This window comes from Callionymus lyra, unplaced genomic scaffold (genome assembly GCF_982586985.1).
Source record: "Callionymus lyra unplaced genomic scaffold, fCalLyr1.hap1.1 HAP1_SCAFFOLD_219, whole genome shotgun sequence".
NCBI lineage: Eukaryota > Metazoa > Chordata > Actinopteri > Syngnathiformes > Callionymidae > Callionymus > Callionymus lyra.
The window spans coordinates 60,001-70,000 of record NW_028258657.1 but is presented as its reverse complement, the minus strand read 5'-3'; the positions used below and the strand labels follow the sequence as shown (position 1 = coordinate 70,000).

General features: G+C 59.7%; 1 non-coding gene across 1 annotated transcript; it reads left to right on the top strand.

Annotated features, from left to right (window-relative positions):
- Window positions 1-3,283: 3,283 nt before the first annotated feature.
- Window positions 3,284-3,402, top strand: LOC148058022 (5S ribosomal RNA). Its single transcript, XR_015710234.1, has one exon. It is a non-coding gene; the product is annotated as a 5S ribosomal RNA (ribosomal RNA).
- Window positions 3,403-10,000: the final 6,598 nt, after the last annotated feature.

The window sequence follows — 10,000 nt, the reverse complement described above, 5'->3', positions numbered from 1 at the left end:
TAAACACTTTAGCCTTTTTTTCCCTCTCCCACCCACAATCCCTCCTCCTGCGGGGATGGAGAACCAGGGGCCTGGGTGACATCCTCATGCGGGGATGGGGTACCAGGAGGCCGGGGAACATTTTCAACACTTTGGGGCATTTTTAAACACTTTGCTCTTTTTTTCCCCTCTCCCAACCAGGGGGCCTGGGGAGCCTCCTCCTGCGGGGATGGGGAACCAGGGGCCTGGGGAACATTTTCAACACTTTGGGGCATTTTTAAACACTTTGCTCTTTTTTTCCCCTCTCCCAACCAGGGGGCCTGGGGAGCCTCCTCCTGCGGGGATGGGGAACCAGGGGCCTGGGGAACATTTTCAACACTTTGGGGCATTTTTAAACACTTTGCTCTTTTTTTCCCCTCTCCCAACCAGGGGGCCTGGGGAGCCTCCTCCTGCGGGGATGGGGAACCAGGGGCCTGGGGAACATTTTCAACACTTTGGGGCATTTTTAAACACTTTGCTCTTTTTCCCCCTCTCCCAACCAGGGGGCCTGGGGAGCCTCCTCCTGCGGGGATGGGGAACCAGGGGCCTGGGGAACATTTTCAACACTTTGGGGCATTTTTAAACACTTTGCTCTTTTTTTCCCCTCTCCCAACCAGGGGGCCTGGGGAGCCTCCTCCTGCGGGGATGGGGAACCAGGGGCCTGGGGAACATTTTCAACACTTTGGGGCATTTTTAAACACTTTGCTCTTTTTCCCCCTCTCCCAACCAGGGGGCCTGGGGAGCCTCCTCCTGCGGGGATGGGGAACCAGGGGCCTGGGGAACATTTTCAACACTTTGGGGCATTTTTAAACACTTTGCTCTTTTTTTCCCCTCTCCCAACCAGGGGGCCTGGGGAGCCTCCTCCTGCGGGGATGGGGAACCAGGGGCCTGGGGAACATTTTCAACACTTTGGGGCATTTTTAAACACTTTGCTCTTTTTTTTCCCTCTCCCAACCAGGGGGCCTGGGGAGCCTCCTCCTGCGGGGATGGGGAACCAGGGGCCTGGGGAACATTTTCAACACTTTGGGGCATTTTTAAACACTTTGCTCTTTATCCCCCTCTCCCAACCAGGGGGCCTGGGGAGCCTCCTCCTGCGGGGATGGGGAACCAGGGGCCTGGGGAACATTTTCAACACTTTGGGGCATTTTTAAACACTTTGCTCTTTTTTTCCCCTCTCCCAACCAGGGGGCCTGGGGAGCCTCCTCCTGCGGGGATGGGGAACCAGGGGCCTGGGGAACATTTTCAACACTTTGGGGCATTTTTAAACACTTTGCTCTTTTTCCCCCTCTCCCAACCAGGGGGCCTGGGGAGCCTCCTCCTGCGGGGATGGGGAACCAGGGGCCTGGGGAACATTTTCAACACTTTGGGGCATTTTTAAACACTTTGCTCTTTTTCCCCCTCTCCCAACCAGGGGGCCTGGGGAGCCTCCTCCTGCGGGGATGGGGAACCAGGGGCCTGGGGAACATTTTCAACACTTTGGGGCATTTTTAAACACTTTGCTCTTTTTCCCCCTCTCCCAACCAGGGGCCTGGGGAGCCTCCTCCTGCGGGCATGGAGAACCAGGGGGCCTGGGGAGCCTCCTCCTGCGGGGATGGGGAACCAGGGGCCTGGGGGGCCTCCTCCTGCGGGGATGGAGAACCAGGGGGCCTGGGGAGCCTCCTCCTGCGGGCATAGAGAACCAGGGGGCCTGGGGAGCCTCCTCCTGCGGGCATGGGGAACCAGGGGGCCTGGGGAGCCTCCTCCTGCGGTGATGGGGAACCATTGGGCCTGGGGAGCCTCCTCCTGCACCAGGGGGCCTGGGGAGCCTCCTCCTGCGGGGATGGGGAACCAGGGGGCCTGGGGAGCCTCCTCCTGCGGGGATGGAGAACCAGGGGGCCTGGGGAGCCTCCTCCTGCGGTCATGGAGAACCAGGGGGCCTGGGGAGCCTCCTCCTGCGGGCATGGAGAACCAGGGGCCTGGGGAGCCTCCTCATGCGGGGATGGAGAACCAGGGGGCCTGGGGAGCCTCCTCCTGCGGGCATGGAGAACCAGGGGGCCTGGGGAGCCTCCTCCTGCGGGGATGGGGAACCAGGGGCCTGGGGGGCCTCCTCCTGCGGGGATGGAGAACCAGGGGGCCTGGGGAGCCTCCTCCTGCGGGGATGGAGAACCAGGGGGCCTGGGGAGCCTCCTCCTGCGGGGATGGAGAACCAGGGGGCCTGGGGAGCCTCCTCCTGCGGGGATGGAGAACCAGGGGGCCTGGGGAGCCTCCTCCTGCGGGGATGGAGAACCAGGGGGCCTGGGGAGCCTCCTCCTGCGGGCATGGAGAACCAGGGGGCCTGGGGAGCCTCCTCCTGCGGGGATGGAGAACCAGGGCGCCTGGGGAGCCTCCTCCTGCGGGGATGGGGAACCAGGGGGCCTGGGGAGCCTCCTCCTGCACCAGGGGGCCTGGGGAGCCTCCTCCTGCGGGGATGGGGAACCAGGGGGCCTGGGGAGCCTCCTCCTGCGGTGATGGGGAACCATGGGGCCTGGGGAGCCTCCTCCTGCGGGGATGGGGAACCAGGGGGCCTGGGGAGCCTCCTCCTGCGGGCATGGAGAACCAGGGGGCCTGGGGAGCCTCCTCCTGCGGGGATGGGGAACCAGGGGGCCTGGGGAGCCTCCTCCTGCACCAGGGGGCCTGGGGAGCCTCCTCCTGCGGGGATGGGGAACCAGGGGGCCTGGGGAGCCTCCTCCTGCGGTGATGGGGAACCATGGGGCCTGGGGAGCCTCCTCCTGCGGGGATGGGGAACCAGGGGGCCTGGGGAGCCTCCTCCTGCGGTGATGGGGAACCATGGGGCCTGGGGAGCCTCCTCCTGCGGGGATGGAGAAGCAGGGGGCCTGGGGAGCCTCCTCCTGCGGGCATAGAGAACCAGGGGGCCTGGGGAGCCTCCTCCTGCGGGCATGGGGAACCAGGGGGCCTGGGGAGCCTCCTCCTGCGGTGATGGGGAACCATTGGGCCTGGGGAGCCTCCTCCTGCACCAGGGGGCCTGGGGAGCCTCCTCCTGCGGGGATGGGGAACCAGGGGGCCTGGGGAGCCTCCTCCTGCGGGGATGGGGAACCAGGGGCCTGGGGAGCCTCCTCCTGCACCAGGGGGCCTGGGGAGCCTCCTCCTGCACCAGGGGGCCTGGGGAGCCTCCTCCTGCGGGGATGGGGAACCAGGGGGCCTGGGGAGCCTCCTCCTGCGGGGATGGGGAACCAGGGGCCTGGGGAACATTTTCAACACTTTGGGGCATTTCACAAGCGCTTCCCTCGCTTACGGCCACACCACCCTGAATGAGCCCGATCTCGTCTGATCTCGGAAGCCAAGCAGGGTCGGGCCCAGTTAGTACTTGGATGGGAGACCGCCTGGGAATACTGGGTGCTGTAAGCATTTTTTTTTGCCATTATTTGTGGGTAGAAAAGTGAGAAAAGTGACCTAAAATAGAACCGGGACTAGGCGGCAGTTCCCCCCACCAGGCGGCGGCATTTGGGGCATTATTTGTGGGTAAGAAAGTGAGAAAAGTGACCTAAAATAGAACCGGGACTAGGCGGCAGTTCCCCCCACCAGGCGGCGGCATTTGGGGCATTATTTGTGGGTCAGAAAGTGAGAAAAGTGACCTAAAATAGAACCGGGACTAGGCGGCAGTTCCCCCCACCAGGCGGCGGCATTTGAGGCATTATTTGTGGGTCAGAAAGTGAGAAAAGTGACCTAAAATAGAACCGGGACTAGGCGGCAGTTCCCCCCACCAGGCGGCGGCATTTGGGGCATTATTTGTGGGTCAGAAAGTGAGAAAAGTGACCTAAAATAGAACCGGGACTAGGCGGCAGTTCCCCCCACCAGGCGGCGGCATTTGGGGCATTATTTGTGGGTCAGAAAGTGAGAAAAGTGACCTAAAATAGAACCGGGACTAGGCGGCAGTTCCCCCCACCAGGCGGCGGCATTTGAGGCATTATTTGTGGGTCAGAAAGTGAGAAAAGTGACCTAAAATAGAACCGGGACTAGGCGGCAGTTCCCCCCACCAGGCGGCGGCATTTGGGGCATTATTTGTGGGTCAGAAAGTGAGAAAAGTGACCTAAAATAGAACCGGGACTAGGCGGCAGTTCCCCCCACCAGGCGGCGGCATTTGGGGCATTATTTGTGGGTCAGAAAGTGAGAAAAGGGACCTAAAATAGAACCGGGACTAGGCGGCAGTTCCCCCCACCAGGCGGCGGCATTTGGGGCATTATTTGTGGGTCAGAAAGTGAGAAAAGTGACCTAAAATAGAACCGGGACTAGGCGGCAGTTCCCCCCACCAGGCGGCGGCATTTGGGGCATTATTTGTGGGTCAGAAAGTGAGAAAAGTGACCTAAAATAGAACCGGGACTAGGCGGCAGTTCCCCCCACCAGGCGGCGGCATTTGGGGCATTATTTGTGGGTCAGAAAGTGAGAAAAGTGACCTAAAATAGAACCGGGACTAGGCGGCAGTTCCCCCCACCAGGCGGCGGCATTTGGGGCATTATTTGTGGGTCAGAAAGTGAGAAAAGTGACCTAAAATAGAACCGGGACTAGGCGGCAGTTCCCCCCACCAGGCGGCGGCATTTGGGGCATTATTTGTGGGTCAGAAAGTGAGAAAAGTGACCTAAAATAGAACCGGTGCAGGCGGCATGTTCCCCCACCAGATGGCGGCATTTGGGGACCCGTAGTGTGGGCAGAAAACTCACCAAAGTGACTTAAAATAGAACCGGTGCAGGCGGCATGTTCCCCCACCAGATGGCGGCATTTGGGGACCCGTAGTGTGGGTAGAAAACTCACCAAAGTGACTTAAAATAGAACCGGTGCAGGCGGCATGTTCCCCCACCAGATGGCGGCATTTGGGGACCCGTAGTGTGGGTAGAAAACTCACCAAAGTGACTTAAAATAGAACCGGTGCAGGCGGCATGTTCCCCCACCAGATGGCGGCATTTGGGGACCCGTAGTGTGGGCAGAAAACTCACCAAAGTGACTTAAAATAGAACCGGTGCAGGCGGCATGTTCCCCCACCAGATGGCGGCATTTGGGGAGCCGTAGTGTGGGCAGAAAACTCACCAAAGTGACTTAAAATAGAACCGGTGCAGGCGGCATGTTCCCCCACCAGATGGCGGCATTTGGGGACCCGTAGTGTGGGCAGAAAACTCACCAAAGTGACTTAAAATAGAACCGGTGCAGGCGGCATGTTCCCCCACCAGATGGCGGCATTTGGGGAGCCGTAGTGTGGGCAGAAAACTCACCAAAGTGACTTAAAATAGAACCGGTGCAGGCGGCATGTTCCCCCACCAGATGGCGGCATTTGGGGACCCGTAGTGTGGGCAGAAAACTCACCAAAGTGACTTAAAATAGAACCGGTGCAGGCGGCATGTTCCCCCACCAGATGGCGGCATTTGGGGACATGCAGTGTGGGTAGAAAACTCACCAAAGTGTCCTAAAATAGAACCGGGACCAGGGGGCCTCTTCCCCCACCAGGTGGCGGGCTTGGGGGGCTTGGTTTCCGGGTAGAAAACTCACCAAAGTGTCCTAAAATAGAACCGGGACCAGGGGGCATGCTCCCCCACCAGGCGGCGGGCTTGGGGGGCTTGGTTTGCGGGTAGAAAACTCACCAAAGTGACCTAAAATAGAACCGGGCTAGGCGGCATGTTCCCCCACCAGGCGGCGGGCTTGGGGGGCTTGGTTTGCGGGTAGAAAACTCACCAAAGTGTCCTAAAATAGAACCGGGACCAGGGGGCATGTTCCCCCACCAGGCGGCGGGCTTGGGGGGCTTGGTTTGCGGGTAGAAAACTCACCAAAGTGTCCTAAAATAGAACCGGGACCAGGGGGCATGTTCCCCCACCAGGCGGCGGGCTTGGGGGGCTTGGTTTGCGGGTAGAAAACTCACCAAAGTGTCCTAAAATAGAACCGGGACCAGGGGGCCTCTTCCCCCACCAGGCGGCGGGCTTGGGGGGCTTGGTTTGCGGGTAGAAAACTCACCAAAGTGACCTAAAATAGAACCGGGACCAGGGGGCCTCTTCCCCCACCAGGCGGCGGGCTTGGGGGGCTTGGTTTGCGGGTAGAAAACTCACCAAAGTGACCTAAAATAGAACCGGGCTAGGCGGCATGTTCCCCCACCAGGCGGCGGGCTTGGGGGGCTTGGTTTGCGGGTAGAAAACTCACCAAAGTGTCCTAAAATAGAACCGGGACCAGGGGGCATGTTCCCCCACCAGGCGGCGGGCTTGGGGGGCTTGGTTTGCGGGTAGAAAACTCACCAAAGTGTCCTAAAATAGAACCGGGACCAGGGGGCATCTTCCCCCACCAGGCGGCGGGCTTGGGGGGCTTGGTTTGCGGGTAGAAAACTCACCAAAGTGTCCTAAAATAGAACCGGGACCAGGGGGCCTCTTCCCCCACCAGGCGGCGGGCTTGGGGGGCTTGGTTTGCGGGTAGAAAACTCACCAAAGTATCGGCAAAATAGAACCAGGGAAGGGGGGGATGTCGGTCACAAGGTGCCCGAGTCAGAGAACCAGGAAAACGGACATAAATCCAGAAAACCTCGGTGTCTGACTGCTCCTCAAAAAGTGGTCTTTTTGATGTCACGAGCGCAACCACCTAGAGGTTAATGGGGAGGGATGGTGTGAGCGCAAACGGATTTTTCCTAAGTGTGACTGCTCCTCAAAAAGTGGTCTTTTTGATGTCACGAGCGCAACCACCTAGAGGTTAATGGGGAGGGATGGTGTGAGCGCAAACGGATTTTTCCTAAGTGTGACTGCTCCTCAAAAAGTGGTCTTTTTGATGTCACGAGCGCAACCACCTAGAGGTTAATAGGGAGCGAGTACAACAGGGGAGGGAGTGAATGGGCTCGGACTGTGGCCGAGCCTGGTGCCTCAAAATCGGACAAGGTTGGACTGGAAGCCCGCTGAGAACTCTGGTTCTTTTGCCAGACGAAACGAATTTTTTCCGAGTGTGACTGCTCTGCAAAAAGTGGTCTTTTTGATGTCACGAGCGCAACCACCTAGAGGTTAATGGGGAGGGAGTGGAAAAAACGACAAAGTGTTGAGCTCCGGACCGGGATGGCGGGCGACTCGAGCGGTCATGCCCGACTTTGAGACACTTTGTCGCGGTCATGCGAGCGACCTCCACTGCTCCCCGGAGGTGCCCCGGACCGGGTTGGCGGGTGACTCGAGCGGTCGTGCCCGACTTTGAGACACTTTGTCGCGGTCATGCGGGCGTCCTCCGCCGGTCCCCGGAGGTGCCCCGGACCGGGTTGGCGGGTGACTCGAGCGGTCATGCCCGACTTTGAGACACTTTGTCGCGGTCATGCGGGCGTCCTCCGCCGGTCCCTGGAGGTGCCCCGGACCGGGTTGGCGGGTGACTCGAACGGTCATGCCCGACTTTGAGACACTTTGTCGCGGTCATGCGGGCGTCCTCCGCCGGTCCCTGGAGGTGCCCCGGACCGGGTTGGCGGGTGACTCGAGCGGTCGTGCCCGACTTTGAGACACTTTGTCGCGGTCATGCGGGCATCCTCCGCCGGTCCCTGGAGGTGCCCCGGACCGGGTTGGCGGGTGACTCGAGCGGTCGTGCCCGACTTTGAGACACTTTGTCGCGGTCATGCGAGCGACCTCCGCCGGTCCCCGGAGGTGCCCCGGACCGGGTTGGCGGGTGACTCGAACGGTCGTGCCCGACTTTGAGACACTTTGTCGCGGTCATGCGGGCGTCCTCCGCCGGTCCCTGGAGGTGCCCCGGACCGGGTTGGCGGGTGACTCGAGCGGTCGTGCCCGACTTTGAGACACTTTGTCGCGGGCATGCGGGCGTCCTCCGCCGGTCCCTGGAGGTGCCCCGGACCGGGTTGGCGGGTGACTCGAGCGGTCATGCCCGACTTTGAGACACTTTGTCGCGGTCATGCGGGCGTCCTCCGCCGGTCCCTGGAGGTGCCCCGGACCGGGTTGGCGGGTGACTCGAGCGGTCGTGCCCGACTTTGAGACACTTTGTCGCGGTCATGCGGGCGTCCTCCGCCGGTCCCTGGAGGTGCCCCGGACCGGGTTGGCGGGTGACTCGAGCGGTCGTGCCCGACTTTGAGACACTTTGTCGCGGTCATGCGGGCGTCCTCCGCCGGTCCCTGGAGGTGCCCCGGACCGGGTTGGCGGGTGACTCGAGCGGTCGTGCCCGACTTTGAGACACTTTGTCGCGGTCATGCGGGCGTCCTCCGCCGGTCCCTGGAGGTGCCCCGGACCGGGTTGGCGGGTGACTCAAGCGGTCATGCCCGACTTTGAGACACTTTGCCGCGGTCATGCGGGCGACCTCCGCCGGTCCCTGGAGGTGCCCCGGACCGGGTTGGCGGGTGACTCGAGCGGTCGTGCCCGACTTTGAGACACTTTGCCGCGGTCATGCGGGCGACCTCCGCCGGTCCCTGGATGGCGGGCTCCAGTGAGGTCGGCGGGGGAAGGCTCGGGCTGAGGCCGACTTCGGTGCCTCAAAGTCGGACAAGGTTGGATTGGAAGTCCGCTGTGTTGAGGACCAGTGGCATTCGGCGGTGGAACGCTCAGAACTTGGCCGACATCGGTGCCTCAACGTCGGACAAGGTTGGAGTGGATGACCGCTGATAACTCTGGTTCTTTTGCCAGACGAAAGAAATTTTTCCCGAGTGTGACTGCTCTGAAAAAAGTGGTCTTTTTGATGTCACGAGCGCAACCACCTAGAGGTTAATAGGGAGGCACCATAACAGGAGAGGGAGTGAAAAGGCTCGGAGGGTGGCCGAGCCTGGTGCCTCAAAATCGGACAAGGTTGGAGTGGATGACCGCTGAAAACTCTGGTTCTTTTGCCAGACGAAAGAAATTTTTCCCGAGTGTGACTGCTCTGAAAAAAGTGGTCTTTTTGATGTCACGAGCGCAACCACCTAGAGGTTAATAGGGAGGCACCATAACAGGAGAGGGAGTGAAAAGGCTCGGAGGGTGGCCGAGCCTGGTGCCTCAAAATCGGACAAGGTTGGAGTGGATGACCGCTGAAAACTCTGGTTCTTTTGCCAGACGAAAGAAATTTTTTCCGAGTGTGACTGCTCTGCAAAAAGTGGTCTTTTTGATGTCACGAGCGCAACCACCTAGAGGTTAATAGGGAGGCACCATAACAGGAGAGGGAGTGAAAAGGCTCGGACGGTGGCCGAGCCTGGTGCCTCAAAATCGGACAAGGTTGGAGTGGATGACCGCTGAAAACTCTGGTTCTTTTGCCAGACGAAAGAAATTTTTTCCGAGTGTGACTGCTCTGCAAAAAGTGGTCTTTTTGATGTCACGAGCGCAACCACCTAGAGGTTAATAGGGAGGCACCATAACAGGAGAGGGAGTGAAAAGGCTCGGAGGGTGGCCGAGCCTGGTGCCTCAAAATCGGACAAGGTTGGAGTGGATGACCGCTGAACACTCTGGTTCTTTTGCCAGACGAAAGAAATTTTTTCCGAGTGTGACTGCTCTGCAAAAAGTGGTCTTTTTGATGTCACGAGCGCAACCACCTAGAGGTTAATAGGGAGGCACCATAACAGGAGAGGGAGTGAAAAGGCTCGGAGGGTGGCCGAGCCTGGTGCCTCAAAATCGGACAAGGTTGGAGTGGATGGCCGCTGAAAACTCTGGTTCTTTTGCCTGACGAAAGAAATTTTTTCCGAGTGTGACTGCTCTGCAAAAAGTGGTCTTTTTGATGTCACGAGCGCAACCACCTAGAGGTTAATAGGGAGGCACCATAACAGGAGAGGGAAGGAAAAGGCTCGGAGGGTGGCCGAGCCTGGTGCCTCAAAATCGGACAAGGTTGGAGTGGATGACCGCTGAAAACTCTGGTTCTTTTGCCTGACGAAAGAAATTTTTTCCGAGTGTGACTGCTCTGCAAAAAGTGGTCTTTTTGATGTCACGAGCGCAACCACCTAGAGGTTAATAGGGAGGCACCATAACAGGAGAGGGAGTGAAAAGGCTCGGAGGGTGGCCGAGCCTGGTGCCTCAAAGTCGGACAAGGTTGGAGTGGATGGCCGCGG